An 18,851-nucleotide genomic window follows, 5' to 3' on the forward strand; every position below is an offset into this window, starting at 1 on the left:
TCTGAGTGTCAGTCCTTATCTGTGAAGATTCATTCATTCTCTTAATAGACATGCACTGAGCTTTTATGCACCAGGTGCTGTGCTAGACACGGATTCTGGAGCTGTGAGCAACACTTAGTAGGAGAGACTGTATCATATAAAATATACACAAATAACTAATAATTACAATTGAGATCTGTCTTAGGGAGGAATATTTCAGGGTGCCCTGAGATGATCTCTACCCCAGAGGAAGTGGAGAGGAGCCAGTTAATTAATTAATGATCATGCCCTGGGCACAACATGCATTATCTCATTTAATGTTCACATCAGTCTCTGAGAAAAGGATTGTTATTTGCCCCATTTTTTCAGATGAGGAAACTGAGGTTTGAAGAAGTTGAGGCCCAGGTCATACAACCAATAATATCTAGGATTTGGACCAACACTCATCTTCCTTTTTTTTAAATTTAAACTTTTTATTTGTATATGTATATGTATGGCTGATATAGTCAATTAACAATGTGATAATTTCAGGTTGACAGCAAAGGGATTCAGCTATACATATACGTGTATTCATTTTCCACCAAACTTCCCTCCCATCCAGGCTGCCACATAACACTAAGCAGAGTTCCTTGACCAATACAGTAGGTCCTTGCTTGTTATCTATTTTAAATAGCCATGTGTACATGTCCATCTCAAACTCCCTAAGTATTCCTTCCACCCATCCTTCCCTCCTGGCAACCATAAGTTCATCCTATAAGTCTTGGACCCATACCCTTTTTTATAGACCTGTCTGAAAACCCCTATTGTGAATGTAAGCATCAGTACCGTTAGTCATAGAAACAGTAGCGTGGAGTTTCTGAGTTAGCTCAGCCTGTTCTGGGGCCCAGGAAGCACAAGAAAGTTCAGAAACTTGGCCCACATGTTACTGAAAGGAACCAAAAAGGCAGGGTCCACCCAGCGGGCACAGGAACATCCCTGACTATGCCAACCCCATTACCCCCGACACATGCTGGTTTCCTCTAAGGCTGCCCTACGTTCTTTCTTCTCCTACCCGGCCCCAGCAGCAGTGCCAGTGCCTCAGCCTGTCCTGGGGCAGGAAAACTATCAGGCTGAGGTGAGTTCAGTGGCACCTGGGGAAGAGTGTTCGAGCAGTGCACCATGGTGGCCCAGCTCACAGAGGCCTGGTGCAAGGGACCCTGGCCACCTCTCCCAGTGGAAAACACAGGGGCAGCTGACACGTGTGATCTGGAGCATGCCAATGTCCTTCTAGGTCTGGTTCCCTGCATCCTTAAGAGGCCACAGAGCATGGAAACAAGTTCTAGGGAGAACTTGATTCCCTCCAGGTCCTCCCCATTTTACAGATGAGGAAACTGAGGCCCAGGGAGCTTGTAGCAGACACTGCCTCACTGTTTTTTCCACCGCCCTAGCCAGCTCATGGGCTCAGTCCTTGCCTGCCAGGGGTATAATCTGTGCTCCGTGGAGAGCCCTGGGGGAAACCCGAGCTTGCCTCTTCCTGCCCTGGGGGATGCTGAGTTCCAAAGCTTCCTCACCTGCAAAATGCAATCATTCTTGCTCTGCCTACCCAGCGGCCTTGTGGGAGTGAGATTAAGAGTGTATCTTACACGGGATGCTCTGTAATGACCTATGTGGGAATGGAGTCTAGAAGAGAATGGATATATGTATATGTATGGCTGATTTACTGTGCTGTACGGCAGAAATTAACACCGCATTGTAAAGCAACTATACTCTAATGTTTTAAAGCTAATTAAAAAGGAATGGATCTTAACAATAACCCTACTGCGTAGGGAAATAGGCCCAGAACTGTATGGAACAGTTTCAAGTCACACTGCCCGTGACTTACAAGCACACAAATGAAATTCTCCTTTCCCCTGACTGCTTTGAAAACGTGACATTTTTAAATGACCGTATGTAGTCAGCCCCATCCCTGAACACAGGAAGCATCCAGAAGGTGTCAGCTGTGGTAGTCACTGATGCTCATTTCTGCATGGAGGGCACTGCCCACCTGCCCAGGCTCAGCGCCCCCCACCCACCCATCCATAGAAGAAGCTGAAGGATTGAAAATACTGCAACCTGAGCCTGCTCCTCTACCTTCCTGGTGCCCTAAACCCCGGCCTTGCTCCTGAGTGCTGTGCGCCTGGGGACAGAGACAGCCTGGGCTCTCTGAGCCCTCAGCATACCTCAGCATGGCTGCTGCTTCCCCGCCAAGCGAGGGCTACTCCCGCTCCCGCCCAAGAGGAGGGCTGAACTCCGGCCCTGTTCAGCGTCCCACTTCATCCGTCCTCCACAGATACACATCGGAATCCTGCTTCCCCTAAGAGCTGCTCCCGCTCCCCCCACCCACCCCAGTGCTGCCCTTGGCCTCTGAGGCTCGCTGCCTTTCACAGCCCTCCCCCAGCCAGGAGAGTTGAGGTTCTAATCTGGGTGCCTCTAAAGAGTCCCACATGAGTCAGGGCCAGCCAGATGTCTAATTCTCCCTTAGGCTTGCCTCCCGCCCCCTCACCAGGTGACTCTGTCTGTGTAGGGATCCTGTGCCCCCCGCCTTGGACACACATGAGGACTTAGCATCTCTTGGTTCCCTGGCCCCAGCTCTTCCTCCTCAAATCAAAGAGAAGCTTATCTCCCCATCCCCTTGAAGGTGCATCCCCAGAAAGCCTGAGCAGGGAATTTCATTCTTCCAAGAAAAGGAGTCCAACTTTCCACACATACAAATATGACCTTGCTCCTCCAGGAGATCAAAGCCCTAACCTTGTCCATTCTGGCCCCATCCCCAGCGCTAGGCTTGGGCTGGCTTCATTCAGTGTACCTAGGTGTACCTGGCCTCAGGCAGGGCCCAGGTGTCTTACCCCTGCTGTGCCTGCTCCAGCCATCTCCCAGGTTCTGTTGCACCTTTCAGGAGCCCCTACTGGGGACCAGAATGGATAAGCTTCGCAACCCCAGCCCCCTGACTTCCCACCCTCCAGCAGTTCTTACCTGGGCCCTTTGGGTGGGGGAGGGTGCCCCAGAGTGGGCCGCTGGGCAGGAGTCCCTTTCAAGAGCACCGGGCTGACAAGCTCCGGAGGGAGGCGCGGAGTCTCAGAGCAGGAAGGCGCACACTCAAAGAGGCTGCTGAGAAAGTTGGAGTAGGTGTGTCCCAGCCCAGGAGGAGGAGGAGGGAAAAGGAGGTGGGAGAATTGAGGCGGATCATCCCCTCCTGCCAGCTCTGTCTCACGGAGCAGGAGGGAGGGAGGGAGGGAGCCAACTGGGTTGTGGCCCAGAACTCACGGTGGGGAATCAAGTCATGGAAAATGATGACTGGAGAGTTGCTGAGAAGTGCGGCCCATCTCCACCTGCCTTCTCTGTTTTACAGAGGGATAAACTGAGGCCCCGGTCAGGTCGTACTTGTCTGAGGACGCACAGAGACCTCGAGGCCTTGAGAAAGGGCCCAAGTTGCTAAGCTCTCTGGCCAGAATTCTCTCCTTTCTCCTCCCCACTCTGCAGATCTGAGGTGAACAAGCACAAGCACCCCTCAACCTGAGGTCTGGTTCAGAACCCTGGCACTGCCACCTACTAGCTCAGTAACCTTAGGGGGGTTACTACTCTGAGCCTCAGTTTCCTTTTGGGTGGACAATAACTCCTACCTTACAAGATTGTTATGAGAATTAAATGATATAAAGGTTGAGGGAAGGCACTTAGCAGACTAAGTCCCCCCAAAAAGGAAATTCTTCTTACGGTTATTAGCTGGGATTTTCTCCCAGAGTGACTTAACCTGTCTGATCTCTGGCTTCCCCAGCCGTGAAATGGGGGTAACAGAAATCCCTGCTTTGTAAGGTTGTGCAGAATCATGGGACAGAGATGTGTGTAAAATGCACAGCATAGTGCCTGGATCTCTTTTCCAGGCACTGTACCAGGCACTGGGGATATAGTGATTTGCCCCGTAGAGCTGAAAATGGCTCCGAGATCATCCTGTTCAGTACCCCTACCATCCTCTCTCCCTGGACTTGCAACCCTTCTGCAGCTTCCCTGACAAATAAATAAGTCTTTGCTTGCATACCTCTAATTATGGGGAACTCACCACCTTTCCCAGCAGTCAGTTCTGATTCTTAGCAGTTCTACCTGATGTCTAGCTGAGCAGTAGCCCTTGAACCTGGTTAATAAATAAGCATTCTATTTATCCTTATTCTTACACTTATCAAAACCATGTGGCCTAAGGCAGATGACATCAATTTCCTCTGTTTCCTCATTTGTTAAATGGACTCAAAACTGCTGAGGCCACTCAGAAAAGATATATTTCTTCTGCCAAGTGACAAATGCTAACACCTGGTTCTCTGGCTAGGACTAGGTTTTCTAGATGTTCAGGCTCTGGTTTAGGGGACCCTGAGTTTAAGTGGAACCATGAAGATTCTGGTCTTTTTAAAATATATTTATTTATTTATTTTTGGCTGCACTGGATCTTCATTGCTGTCGGTGGGCGTTCTCTAGTTGCGGCCAGCAGGGTCTTCTCTCGCTGAGGAGCATGAGCTCTAGGGTGCACAGGCTTCAGCAGCTGTGTTGCACAGGCTTTGTTGTATACGGGCATGTGGGATCTAGTTCCCTGACCAGGGATCGAATCTGTGTCCCCCGAATTGGCAGGTGGATTCTTAACCACTGGGCCAGCAGGGAAGTCCCCAGGTTCCGATCTTGTTTATGGAGGAGTAAAGAGACTCTTGGCTGTATCCCAGCTCTCGGGAGATATCCATTCATGGAATGACTGCAGTCCCTGTGGACCATGCCCTCAGGAATCTGTCACCAGCACTGGGGATGACCACAGGTGTCAAGCAAGTGGCTGCCACGTGTTGCCTGAGACGTCTAGGGAGGAGTCTCCCAGGCGTCCCTCCTACAGGCTGCCTGAAAGCCTTAGGGGTTTACAGCACGAGAGGACTCCTGTGATCAACACCAATGGAAAGGCTAACCTGGGCAATTATCCACTTGGCTGATTGCCACCCAAGTCTCCGAGTCTGGGCCGATTAGGCATTAACCCGAGGAAGGTGGCTGGGCAGCCCCACGAATCCTTTGACTAGTCATGTGCGACTATCTGCCTTTGGGCTCCCCATCCTGGCCAAGACTGGCCTCCAGCCTGTCCAGCAAAGGGATGTCTGCAGCCTGGGGGAAGAGGAGATGAGGAATGGGATGAACTGAGAACCGCAGATCGCTACTGACATCTGTCCCCTCCTCTCCAGTTCCCCCTCCACTCTTGCCCCAGGCCCTGATCTTCCTCCCTGCTGGTCCCAGGTCCTAACTGGGTACCCATGGAACCACCTGGGAAACCCCAGGGGTCTGTGTCTAACCCAGGAGTTCTCAACTGGGGCTGCTGCACACTGGCATCACTTGGGGAGCTATAAATACTAGTGTCCAACCACTGCCCACCCACTGAATTGTTGCTCTGACTCACTGGGAACAGGCCCTGGCATCAGTGTTTCCCAGCAATGTCAGCCATGTCATAGGCATTAAAAGAATTACATCTGATTCTGAATCCCCTGCCTGGACCTCAGTTTCCCTATTTCACTGAAGCAGGTATTGAACTCTGATCTTTAAGATCCAGCTCTGAGATTCTAAAGCTCTAATATTCTTGACATAGGATGCTGTAAGCTTCTAAAGAAAGACCTAGCACACCATCCCTGCCCACTCTTCTGTTTGCCTGGAGAAAGCTGGACTCCCCACTGTGGTCTGGGTGAGTGCTTCCCCTCTCCTTCCTAGGTTTTCCTTTCTAGAGCAATCTGTTCACATTCCCCATGGGGTAGGGAGTATAAATGAGGGCCTTGAGCAGTGATGAAAATTCTAACCACATGGCAGATTTCAGGGTGTCCATAGAGTCTAGAAGCACAGATAATTGTATTTTCATAACAGGCTGAACCCCTCTAATTCCTCCTGGGGCAGGCTGAAATCTTAGGTTAATTCAGGGGAAATCAGAGGCACAAGTCGTGAGAGCCAGGACATCACAGATGCAAGTGCAGGATTGGCTGACAAGCATCTGCTTGGCATGGGACTGAGGGGCTTCCAGGGATGCAGGGCTTTCAGGGAAATGGAACTGGTCTGTCACCCTAATGGAGGAACTGCTGCATTACTGCTGCATGTGAGCTGCATACCCAGAGTGTATGGGATGAGTGTAGTCCACCGTGGAGGACTGGTCTGGAGAAAAGATTCAGCTCATGGAGACAGTTGGCTGATGGGCTGGTTACACTGAGACAACACGGTCAGTGAACATGCGATGCAAGCTGTCGTCTCTGGGGCTGGCCTCTCTTCTGTCGTATTGTGTTCTTCCTGGGGAGGGTCACATAGAGCCGCATGGGAGTGGGTACAGAGCGGGGACCCTGGAGTCCAGTTTGTGGACCTGTGGACAGAAAGGGCTCCAGAGGCTTGACTGTCAAAGGAAGGGACATGGTGCCTTTAAGGAGGATGAAGTCATCGGGGGATGAGGCCACCTGGCTCCATGAGGGCTGCAGCCCAGGGGAAGAAGCAGAAGGTGGAAGGCAGGTGGGCTATGGGGGCCGTGGTAGGGGATGTCAGCTCCGCGGCTGACAGACGGGACCCAGCAGGAGTGGGAACCACTAGCCCTGGCATTGCCTGGGGTGCCCGGGAATGTAATCAAACACTCAGCAGACATGCTGGCCATGGGCATCTGGGCACCACCAGGCCCTCCAGTTCATCCTGACCCCCAGCTGGCAGTTCTGACAGCTCCTGCCAGGAGCAGTGTCCGGCTTGGTTGGTCAGGCTGGAGAGAATGAGCTCACCTGCCCAATCCAGCCCTGCGTCAGCCTGCCCCAGGCTGGTGCTGGGGGGTGGGGCTGGCACAGAGTTCCCAGAGCCTGGCTGGCTGGTCCAAGGCTTTGGTTAGGTCACCCCAACAGGAAGCTGGGAGGTGGTGAGTCGCTCTAAAATGGACATGAAACAGAACCTCTGATGTCATACCCACCCTTACCTGCCCCCACCCCCAAGGATCAGTATCCCTCCCATGTCCCCTTCTCCACAACCAAGAACCACTTTTCTGCCTTTTGTATAGTAACAACAACAATTATGATGAATCTATAAATAACTGATATTTGTTCCAATTTATGAAGTATTAGGCTAAGCATCATCTCGTTTGATCCTGAAAGAGATCCTCCTGATAAGGTACTACTGTTACCATTTTCATTTTGCAGAGGAAGGAACTGGGATTTACTTTTAAGTGACTTGTTCAAGGTCATCATACTCTTAAATGGCAGAGATAGGATTTGAACCGAGTTTATCTAGATCTAAAACCTGTGCTGTTAGCCTCGGCCCTTGGTTATGCTCCAGTCTCATCACAGGATTTGGATCCATGGCCATGCCACCTGCATCTAGCAAGGCCCCACTCTCGATCCAATGCTCTGCTCTCTCTGTCTTACACATCCAAGTAACTTTTGAATAAGGCCCCCCACATTATCCTTTTACACTGGGCCTCATAGATGAGGTGCAGATGGCCTGCAGATCAGCCAGCTCCAGCCCATCACCCTCCACTGTTCCTGCTGGAGACTGCCGTCCTGCCCACGCCTACCAGGTCCATCACCCGGTTGCCCGCTCAGGAAGGTCTCTTGGCCTCTCCCTCTGCACCTCCTCATGAACTGCCAGGGCTTCTGTGCCCTTGCCGAGTGCAGATTGCTCTGTGCTGGTCTGACAGTGAGATCTGGGCAGGATAGCACTGTGTGGTCCCTCTCCCCCTTGCTGCATTTACCAAGGAGTTGGGGCACCAGGGGAGGTTTGGACTTAAGGTTAGACATTTGGATTCAAACCCAGCTCTGCCATCTTGCAGCTGTATGGCATTGGACAAGTTACTTAATCTCTCTGGGAAGTAGTTTCTTCATCTGCCAAATGGTGGTGAAAATAGAAGTGGCTGAATGGGGTTCTTATCTTGCAGGGGTTGTCAGGATTAAATAAGATAGTGAATCAGCAAACCTCCAAGCAGGGACTTCCCTGGTGGTCCAGTGGTTAGGACTTTGCCTTCCAGCCTTGGCGTTGCCAATTTGATCCCTCGTTGGGGAACTAAGATCCCACATGCCTTGAGGCCAAAAAAACAAAACTTAAAACAGAAGCAATAGTGTAAAAATTCAATATAGACTTTAAAAAAATTGTCCACATTAAAAAAAAAAAAAATGCTCTAAGCAGTGTGCCTGGGGCAAAAAGTGGTGGTTTTCCGGATCAGTGGTGTCTAATTCATCTATGAAGTTCCAATAGCTCTTCATATGGTGCTAATGAAATGTGATAGGTGCAGAGAATGGATATGTTAGGGGAAGCACACTGATTGAAACCACCCACCCTGGCCAGGCCCTTTAGTAACCATTTGCATGAGCTGTTTTATGACAGGAGATCCTGGTAAGGCATACGGAACTAATAAGCCACCACCAACCGGAAGAGTTAGGGAAAGGTCAAAAGGAGACACCGCGTGTCCGTCCACCTCCCAGAATCCCTCTCGCTAGCATCCATCTTGGCTGAGCCATGCGTGCGCCACCAGGAAAGACTCTGAATTAGAATGACTGGCCAAAGAGCACCCGGAAACTAATCCCATCACCATAAAACCTGAGACTGTGAGCCATGCGGCAGAGCAGTTCTCCTGGGTTCCTTTACCCTACTGCTCTCCACCCGGGTGCCCTTTCCCAATAAAATCTCTTGCTTTGTCAGCACGTGTCTCCTCAGACAATTCATTTCTGACTGTTAGATAAGAGCCCGCTCTTGGAGCCCTGAAGGGGGACCTCCCCCTTCCTACAGCAGATAGATGGCAAGTGCCAAGACGCCATACGTGTAGAGGTAGGACATGGTTACAAATAAAGGAGCTTCCCTGGTGGCTCTGCAGTAAGGAATCTGCCTGCAATGCAGGAGACACAGGAGATGTGGGTTCAGTCTCTGGCTCAGGAAGATCCCCTGGAGGAGGAAATGGCACCGCACTCCAGTATTCTTGCCTGGAGAATTCCATGGACAGAGGAGGCTGGTGAGCTATAGTCTATGGAGGTCACAAGGAATCGGACACAACTGAAGCGACGGAACACACATTAACTGTGTTATACATCTTCATCTAGCACACAGACAGAAGAACTGAGGCCCGGGGAGATCTCCGGATGTGCTCAGGGCCCTAATGCCCGCCCCTTCCTCACTTTCTCAGACGCTTGGGTCCTGCAGAGTCACCTCCAGGCTGGCAGGGCAGAGGCCTTCAGAGGCAAGAGTCTGCTCTCCAATGCCTGGATTCCAGAGGTAGCTCCAGCAGCCCGACCAGCCCCACATTCCAGACATTCTGCCCAGGCGAGGAAGAGGCCGGCCCTGAGGGAGGAAATCCAGACCACTAGACAAGGGGTGGCTAGAGGAGAGGTCTCCTCGGGAGCAGGCCTGCCTGCCGCTCTGGATTCCTCAGTGCCCACAGCCCTCCTCACAGGCCAGACCTCAGACCACCTGAGACCCAGGGCTGGAGGTGTTGCTCAGGGTAAATGACTAGTACCACAGCGGTTTTCTAACTGAAGACTTTGTAGGGATCTTGGAGGGACAGAAGGATGAGGTTGTTAAAACATGCAAGTTCCATTGAGATCGATAAGTATACACTGTCATATATAAAATGGATAACAAACAAGGACCTACTGTATAGCACAGGAAACTCTGCTCAATGTTCTGTGACAGCCTGGATGGGAGGGGAGTTTGGGGGAGAATGGATACATGCATATGTATGGAGATGCTCTTCTGCACACCTGAAACTAACATAGCATTATTAATCAGTTATACCCCAATATAAAATAAAAAGTTTTAAAAGAAAAAAGACAAACATGTTTCAGCCCCCTCCCTGTTACAGAGGGGCCCAGCAGTCTGTATTTTTTTATAATTAATTTATTCATTTATTTTTGGCTGTGCTGGGTCTTCAGTGCTAGAAGGTTTTGTCTACTTCTGGCAAATGGGGGCTGCTCTCTAGTAGAGGTGTGTAGGCCTCTCATTTTAGCTCAGTGGCTTCTCTTGTTGTTGAGCATGGCTCTAGGCCATGTGGGCTTCAGTGGCTGCAGTTCCTGGGCTCTAGAGCACAGGCTTAATAGTTGTTGCCCATGGCTCAGTTGCTCTGCATCGTGTGGGATCCTCCTGGATCAGGGATGGAACCTATGTCTCCTGCGCTGGCAGGCGGACTCTCCACCGCTGAGCCACGAGGGAAGCCCAGCTTTCCGGATTTTTAAGTGAATCTCTAAGAGGGTGCCGAATCAGGTTTGGGAGCCTCTGTATGTTTGTTGTTGCTTAGTCACTCAGTTGTGTCCAACTCTTTGTGACCCCATGGACTGTACCCTGCCAGGCTCCTTTGGCCATGGAACTTTCCAGGCAAGAATACTGAGGTGGGTTGTCATTTCCTTCTTCAGGGCATCTTCCTGACCCCAGGGGTTGAACCTGCGTCTCCTGCATTGCAGTTTAGCACTGAGCCACCAGGGAAGCCCAGTCCACTGTATAAATGAAAGATGAAGGCGATGCAGTCAAGAAAGGGAACCAAGTGCCCAAGGTTACCTAGTCACAAGGCTGTCCAAAACGGGAGCCACTGCACCTGCTGGAAACAGCAGGGCCTCAGCAGTGAGCTGCACAAGGCAGGGAAATCCAGAGAGGAAGAGGGACCTGAGACCAGGCTGGCTCGAGAAGAAATGATAAAGATGAGTAATAGTTCCCCCTCTTGCCTCCTCCTCCCCTCCCCACCATCCCCGTGTCCCTCTCCAGCACAGAGGCCGCCAGTGGACCCAGTCCCCAGTGTACACTGAGCCCTGGTTGCTCACACTCTGCCTGTGGACACCCATGCCCTAGCCCCAGTCTCCACTCTTCTCCTGAGTTTCCTTCTCACGTCATCATGCACAAGAGAGCACCGTGGAGTAAAAGCTCCTGGGCTCAAGTCCCAGCCCAGTCACTATCAGGCTGTGTGCTCTTAGGTAGTGTCCTGACCCTCTGACTCAGGTAGTGTCCTGACCCTCTGACTCTCAACTTATCTGTACAATGATGGGACTAGGCCAGCTTTTCTCAAAGTGCAGTTCATGGATCACCTGCACAGAAGCACAGAAACTTTGCTAAAACGCAGATTCTCAGACTTCCAACCAGATGAGATGGGTGAAAAAAAAATTGGAGAAATTTTTTTAAGTGTTGCATTTACATGGTATATTTTCCTTCTCAAATAATAAAGAACTACATTTAAGGCTAAAGGCTTCTTTGCCACCACCAGCAATACCTTCTTCAAAGGCAAACAATGTAATTATTTAGGTGTGTAACCCTTCTTACATTCACACATAAATATACCAGGAGGAGATATATAGCATTAGGGGTTTTTGCTTGCTTTCAGGGGGTGAGTAAGTGAAGTGAGTAAGTGAAGCCACACGGTCGTGTCCAACTCTTTGCGACCTCGTGGACTGTAGCCTACCAGGCTTCTCTGTCCATGGGATTCTCCAGGCAAGAGTACTGGAGTGGGTTACCATTTCCTTCTCCAGGGGATATTCCTGGCCCAGGGATCGAACCTGGGTCTCTGGCATTGGAGGCAGATGCTTTAACGTCTGAGCCACCAGGGAAGATTCAGGGGGTGGGGTGGGTTGTTAAAGCAGTATATTGTGTGTCCTGCTGCAACTTTTCCACTCTGTGGTGTGTCTTGGGGTCTTTTCATGGAGCTACCTGGGCTTGGAGCTCATTCTGGGGCTCTCTCAAGTTTGAGAACCTCAGAGCCAGATAAACTCTAACATCATATCTTATGAGTCTGATTTTAGCATAGGGTAGGGGCAGGGAGAGCAGATATTTCCAACAGTGAGGAAAAGTCCAGCCTAATTAGAGGGTCCTCGGTACTTGGCCGTGGACTCTATTGCTCAGATATCCTGTCTCAGGGGTGTGATACCCTGAGAGCCAGCCAGGGTCCCCTGCTTTCCTTCCCTTAGAGCCCTCAGGGCCACTTCTCTCCCTTGCCAGCCCCCGGTCACCCTGATGTCATCTGTGCAGGTGAAGCTGACTCAGGCTCTCCTGCCACACGGAAGGCATCTCCCTGTGGCTCTCGTTGGGGACTGATTGGTGTGACTTGGTGAAGCAGCCCAGGTTTCCCAATACCTCCTCTGTGGACACCTTCAAGCACACGCCATCTGGCTCTGGGGGGAGCCCAGGAGCCATCACGGTCCAGAGTAGTGACGTTCTCTTCACTGTGCTCAAGGTTCTGCCTCAGCTGTGGGACCTTGACAGAGGCCTGGTCATTCCCAGGGCTTCCCTCTCCCTATCTGCACAGAAGGTTGTACTCATTAATCTCTAGGCCTAGCAAGAGCATCTAGCAAGACAAATCATGCAAGATTTGTCAAATGAATAATAGTTGAAAAGACCCTTCCAACTCCCAAGGACTGCAAATTCCAGCCAGCCAGTATGAACAAAATGCGCAGCGTGTGCCTAGCCCTAGACTGGAAACTGAGAAGGGTGGAACCCTGGAAGAGACGTGGTCCTTGCCCTGGAGTTGCAAACAGCCCAGCTGGGGGTCCAGTCAGTGAGTCAGTCAATATTTCCCTGGAGTCTAGCCTGGGGAGGGATGGAACTAGGTCAGGGCAGTCATGGAAGGACAAGGGGTCAGGTCACAAGCGATCAGGGGAGAGTGTGGCTTAGGAGACAGGCAAGTGGAGACTGTGGTCACACAAACTAAGGGTCCTGCAAAAAGGTCAGTGGAGAAAGCATTCAGAGGGAAGATGAGGTATGTGGAGAGTGGAAGCCAGAGATGCAAGTAGGGGGAGTGAGATATATAGCAGGCTCGATAAATATTTGCAATAAGCAACTTGTTATAGACACCAATTGTGTTAAATGGATAAACAGAAATTGTTGTTTAGTAGGTAAGAAGTCGTGTTTGACTCTTTGCAACCCCATTGACTGTAGCCTGCCAGACTCCTCTGTCCATGGGATTTCCCAAGCAAGAATATTGGAGTGGGCTGCCATTTCCTTCCTTAGAGGATCTTCCTGCCCCAGGGCAGGATCAAACCCATGTCTCCTGCATTGGCAGGTGGATTCTTTACCACTGAGCCACCAGGAAAGCCCAAACAGAGATAGATAAGCATATTAAATAGATGGCAGAAATAAGCAGACGAAAATAAGTTAGCAATGTGTGGTTGGATGGACATATGGCTGGCTGGATGGATGCATGAGGGACAAATGGGTGAGTAAGCAGAGAGACAGACATAATCTTAGTCTAGGGTCATTGGATATAGGTCTGATGCCTAAGTTTGGATTTGGGCCCTTTTACTTACTTACTCTTACTGACCATATATCCATGAGAGTTTTGTACTGAGAAACAGAGATGATCAGTCCAGTCTGCCGTGTTAACCAGGAAATTATAAGAACTGCCTTAAATAGTAGATGAGAGGGGAAACTGCATAAAGCTACAGGTAAGTGTCAGAAGATTGTGGAAATAAGCAAATCTAAAGGAGTTCTTGGTCCTAGATATGCAAAGAGGACAATGCAAGACTGGCTGGTGGAGGAAAAGACATAGGAGCTGGGATGTATATTATACACAGCAGTAGGTCTACTCCATCAAGTAGCTGTTGAGTTACTGAAGGCCTGATGTTAGGAGACGGCTTGAGGCCGGTGTCTCACTTTACTCACTTTGTCTCATCATCCAAAACATTCTACTCCTCCCTGACACGGCACCTTCTGCTATGAGGCTCAACTATCACTCAGCCTCAGGGTCAGTATCCAAGGGCCCACAATACCAGAATCACTTGGGTGCCCACTGACAAGTACAGATTCTGGGGTCCCAGTTTTGTCTTCTAATTCAGAGTCCTTTAACATGCCCCGGTTGAGGACACCAGCATGATGCCTTGCATACAGTGATTCTTCAATAAATATCTGTTCATTTTGCAGCTGTTGATGTTTGCCCCAGCTCACTGGTTGATGTCCCATTGGCAGAATTGAGACCTGAACCCAGGTCTCCTGCTGCCTATTCCAGGGGCCCTGCCAGTGCCTCCTGCAAGGAAATGGCCACCATGACCTCTCCACGGCCTTAAGCTCTAAGACTGCAGACTCCTCAGCAACTCTGAGACACAAGCCTCTCCAATTGCCTGAGGATTTTAAACTAAGCCCTCTGGCTTTCACCAGGCTGCTGCTGGGATCCTTGAAAACCTAGGGATAAGTGAGGCCTAGTAGAGATAAGAGATTCTAGCTTCTCCTCCCATCTGCCTGCTGCCCAGATGAGGGCCATGCTGATGCAACGCTGAAGTCCCAGGTGTGGAGCCACGGGGGCGATGCAAGAGCAGTGGAGCTGCTAATTACCCACAGAAATCCCACATTGTTTAGAGCAATTGTTCTCGCCCTCATAACTCCCTGGAATCACCTGTGGAACTTTACAAAATATTGTTATATGAGCCCACCCCAGAGACTGTGAATGTCTGCAAGCCTAGGCATCAGGCTGTTAAGTCTCAGTGCGTGGTGCCAACATGGAGCCAAGGCTGGGAAGCAATGCCTAGAGGTATCCCTTATCCAGGGACTCGCCATGTTTTCCAGCTGGAGTGCTAAGCATTGAATCCCCATTTTCCAGATGGAGTAAATGAAACTTTGAAGCATCAGGCAATATGCTCCAGAGCACACAGTGTCTTCCTTAAAAGCCACAGAAACCAACTTTGCATAACTTACACAGAAGGGGAAATTAATGCACAGTTATGAGCGACACAGAATGAGAGTATAGAGCTCACAGCTAGAGCTCCTAAAAGACAAGAGCCAGGAGTGGATGGGTGATCAACTCAGACCATCACCACTGGAAGGATGCCCTTATCTCTGTGAGCAATCTCAAGATCCAGATTGCTTCCGGGGGCCGGGCTGGCTGAACTTGGGTTCCCTGTAGAACTGAGATGAGGGAGAGGCTGACCCCACACTTGTATGCCTTGAGAGTGAGGGCTTAGACAGTAAAGAATATGCCTGCAATGCAGGAGACCCTGGTTCTATCCCTGGGCCAGGATAATCCCCTGGAGATGGAAATGGCAACCCACACCAGTATCCTTGCCTGGAGAATTCCATGGACAGAGGAGCCTGGAGGGCTACAGTCCATGGGGGTCACCAAGAGTCAGATACGACTGAGCAGCTAACACAACAATAGACAGTGAGTGCATCCTTAAAATTTTCACCCTGGGGACCTTCATTACCTGAATCCCCTCATTCTAGTGCTGAGCCTACACCTTGGCCCAGGGCTGAGGATCGCCAGAGTGACAGCCCGCTAAGACTGCATCAGATAGCCCCTGGATGCCTCTCCAAAACACAACCGGGATGCTGTTAGCAAAAAGAAAGGAATGGATGCTGGGTGAGTGGAAATGTATGTGCCCACTCCCAGGTTTTAGGGCAGAGCAATTAGTGGCATGACTCTGGAGCTGGATGAATCTGGATTTAAACCCAGGGTCTCCCCTTAAAATCTACTTGACCTCAGACAACTCAGCTTGTTTTTCTGAGTGAAGGTACAAAGTGATACTGATACTGTGTAATCACTGATCCGTATCATGGTACTGATGCTGTACCATGTGCTGACCGCTGACTTCTGGTTCTTCATACCATGTTCTTGCCTCCCCCCCACCTCATACCAGTGTTCTCAAATTTTCCAGTGGGGGCATCTAACTGCCAAGGAGAGAGGGCTTGGGCCCCTGAGGACCTGGAGGCAGAATCTGAAACCACTCACAGCAAGCACATCCTTCCAGACTGCCAGCAAGTCCACAGCCCAGGGAATTGAGTGCTTATGTCCACAAAAAGACACATACAGAAATGGTGATAGTGATGCCATTCATAGAATCCATAAACTGGAAACAAACAAAATGCCCATTAACTGTAAAATCAGTAAATGGAGCAATAGTATGTGAGCACAGAAAATAGCAGACCACTGCTACCCATAGTGACATGAATGATCTCAGACAAGGTCAAGGGAAGCAAGCCAGACCCCAAGTAGCATTTTCTGTATGACTTCACGTACATGAAGCTTAGGAACCAACAAAATTAACCCTTTGAACTGTACTTAATAAGATCAGTGAACTTTGTTATATGTAATGCCAATTTAAGAAAAAATTTTAATTAAAAAAAAGGAAAAGATTTAAGTTCTGCAATCTAACCAAATATGCTTAGACTTTAACAATGATTTCCTCCAAAATATTTCAGGGAAATGGGCTATTTGGGAACATAGGCCTTGTTTATCCAGTGGGTATCAGTCCCCTCTTCCTAGTGTCCATCTATCCTTGGAGCATGCTCCCAAGTTCAGAAGTTTTCCTCTCACTCCATTTTGAATGATCATCCAAAGCCCAGAATAGCAAGCTAATGGTCCATAAGCCACAATCGCCCCTTCTCAGGTTCTGTTTGACCTACTCTATGTTGTTTATTTGTTTGTTTTTCCATATTTCCTTTCAGGATAATCCAGACTTCTCTTGAAACTTTGGATATCTGAAAAATGGGCATGTTGGCAATAAAGGACTGGAGCTTAGATGCTGCAGGTCTTGACAGATAGGACATGGGTGTGTGAGTTCCCCCAGCCCCTCCTGGCTGGCCTCACTCATGCCCTGCGTCTTCCTGACCTCTGCTGGCATTTGAGCTGGTGCCCTGCCTACTCACCTCAGACCCGAACCTCTGCTGCTCTCCTATCCAAATCCTTCCCTGGCCGCTCTGTCACTCCTGTAGAAAGCCTCCCAGAGAAGCTCCCTAACACTGTCCTGTCCTTTCTAGGTCAGGGGCCAGTCCAACCCATCACCTGTTTTTGTACTGCTTGCAAGCTAAGGATGGCTGTGAGATTTTCAAATAGCTAGAAAAAATTAAATCAAGCATAATACATTGTGTTACATGATAATTAGATGAAATTCAAATTTCAGTGTCCATACCTGGATTTCTTGGAATACAGCCATGCTCACTCATTTAGGAATCATCTGTGGCTGCAGAGTTGAGGAGCTAAAACAGAGAGAGTATGGCTCATAAAGCCTAAAATATTTACCATCCAGCTCTTTGCAGAAAAAGTACACCAGACTGTGCTCTAGCTGCCCCCAGTCCACTGGATTGTTGCCCGATCAACTTTACACACTGTGCTGTTTGGATAATTTGCTGTCTTGAACTCCTTCATTAAGGATTGTGTCATATGCCACCTTTATACCACCCTTTCCATGGTCTTTTCTTTGGCTGCTCTGCGTCTTAGTTGTGACACACAGGATCTTTAGTTGCAGCATGTAGGATCTAGTTCCCTGACCGGGGATTGAACCTGGGGCCCCTGCATTGGGATCCTGGAGTCTGAGTCATTGGACCACCAAGAAGTCCCACTTCTTCCATGGTCTTACCTCTGATGGAGCAGATGGTTCTCTGCCTTAGGGGTTGGGGAAGCAGGAACAGCCTGAACCCCTCCAAATGGATTTGGAAAGACAAAGGAGCATATCCAAGCTGAAACACCAAAGGAGGCAGAGACCGGGATACCTACTTCCTCTTTTAATTGCCCCTGCTTACAAGAACCCTAGAACCCTAAGTCTCTACTCCTGGAAGGGACTTCTGAGAGCCTTCCATCCATCCATCCACCCACCCATCCATCCATCCATCTATCCATTCACTCATCCAACACTATTAGCTCCCTTGTATGTTCAGCGCCCTGTGCAAGGTTTGATTGGAGACTAAAACTTAGTTTCTGTCCCTAAGAACATAGCGCTTAGTGGCTAAGATGGCTGTCTCAAAAGAAAATTACACTTCAGTGTGAAAAGCGTTATAGGGAGATGTGAGCATGCAGCCCGTGCTAACTCCAGTTCTGTAATTTTGCAACTGAAGACAATATAGTGAGCCAAAGAGGCTAAGAAACTTGCCCAAGGTCCCATGCCAGTTAGTGACAGACATGGAACTGGAATTCTTTCTTAACTCTCTCTTCTTTGCACTTTGCTCTCCAATTCCTTCCTCCTCTTATTCATTTAACAAATAGTATGGAGCCCCTGGAGTAGGAAATGGCAACCTACTCCAGAATTCTTGCCTGAAAAGTTCTATGGACGCAGGAATCTGGTGGGCTACAGTCCATGGGGTCACAAAGAATGGCATGACTAAGAAAACACACACACTCAGATGGAGCCCCTACCACATGCCAGTCACTGCTCCATGTGCTGGGCCTGCAGTAAGTGAGCGAGACAGACACGCTTCCTGCCTGCTGGACTTTGCACTGGAGGGGAGGAGGCAGAGAATAAAAGCATTAGCAAATCAATCAGTTGGATGATTGGAATGAGCTGTGTGTTCTAAAGAAAGCAGAAGGGTCAGAGTAGCTTGGCCCCGCTCTGGTGGGGTGGCCAGGGAAGGCCACTCTGAACACATGACCTGGGACGGGACCCAGAGTGAGAAGAAGCCAGCCACAAGATCAGAGAGGAACGTTCCAGGCAGAAGGAAGAGCAACAGCCAGGCTGTGCTTCCTCCCAGACTCAACTCCTTGCTCCACTCTGAGCAAGAGAACCGCACACTGGAAGGTAACTAGAGACTATTTCCCTTCAGGGTTTTGCTCTGCTTTTTGCTTGTTCGGTGCCCGTCTGCTGTGCTAACTGGAAGCGCCATGAGAGGAGGTGCTGTGGAGGGTTGCCCATCCAGGGTGTTGCTGTGAATTGAAGGGAAAGCGGTGGGGAGGAAATTCTGATGGAGATGGGGAAAGCAAGGGGGTTTCTCTCTGAGCACTCAACTGGCAGTAAATGAGACTCTGCAAGACTGGTTACCAAAAAGTAACAAAACCTCTGTCTCAGCCACATAATTACTGCACTTAATTCTTTAAAGGATTATCTTTGAGACTGAAGGAGGGCAGGGAGCCCAACCTGGGAGTTCTGGCAGCCACACAACCTCCTCTAAGGCAGCAGGGAGACCTGGGGACCCCAGTTGCCTCAGCAACAACCCGGTTGGGAGCCAGGAATCCAGGGTTA

General features: G+C 49.8%; 2 protein-coding genes across 3 annotated transcripts in view; one reads left to right on the top strand and one right to left on the bottom strand.

Annotated features, from left to right (window-relative positions):
- Positions 1-3,116, bottom strand: part of FAT2 (FAT atypical cadherin 2) — an 84,723-nt gene extending 81,607 nt beyond the window's left edge. For both annotated transcript variants that reach the window (XM_042251000.1, XM_027970435.2), the window contains exon 1: positions 2,971-3,116. The gene's annotated coding sequence lies outside the window, so the exon portion shown is untranslated. The remainder of the gene's footprint in view (positions 1-2,970) is intronic.
- Positions 1-18,851, top strand: part of SLC36A1 (solute carrier family 36 member 1) — a 166,679-nt gene that overhangs the window by 146,260 nt on the left and 1,568 nt on the right. Inside the window, exon 12 of the transcript XR_009600704.1 lies at positions 16,348-18,410. The gene's annotated coding sequence lies outside the window, so the exon portion shown is untranslated. The remainder of the gene's footprint in view (positions 1-16,347; positions 18,411-18,851) is intronic.

Source organism: Ovis aries, chromosome 5 (genome assembly GCF_016772045.2).
Source record: "Ovis aries strain OAR_USU_Benz2616 breed Rambouillet chromosome 5, ARS-UI_Ramb_v3.0, whole genome shotgun sequence".
In the NCBI taxonomy this organism is placed as follows: Eukaryota; Metazoa; Chordata; class Mammalia; order Artiodactyla; family Bovidae; genus Ovis; species Ovis aries.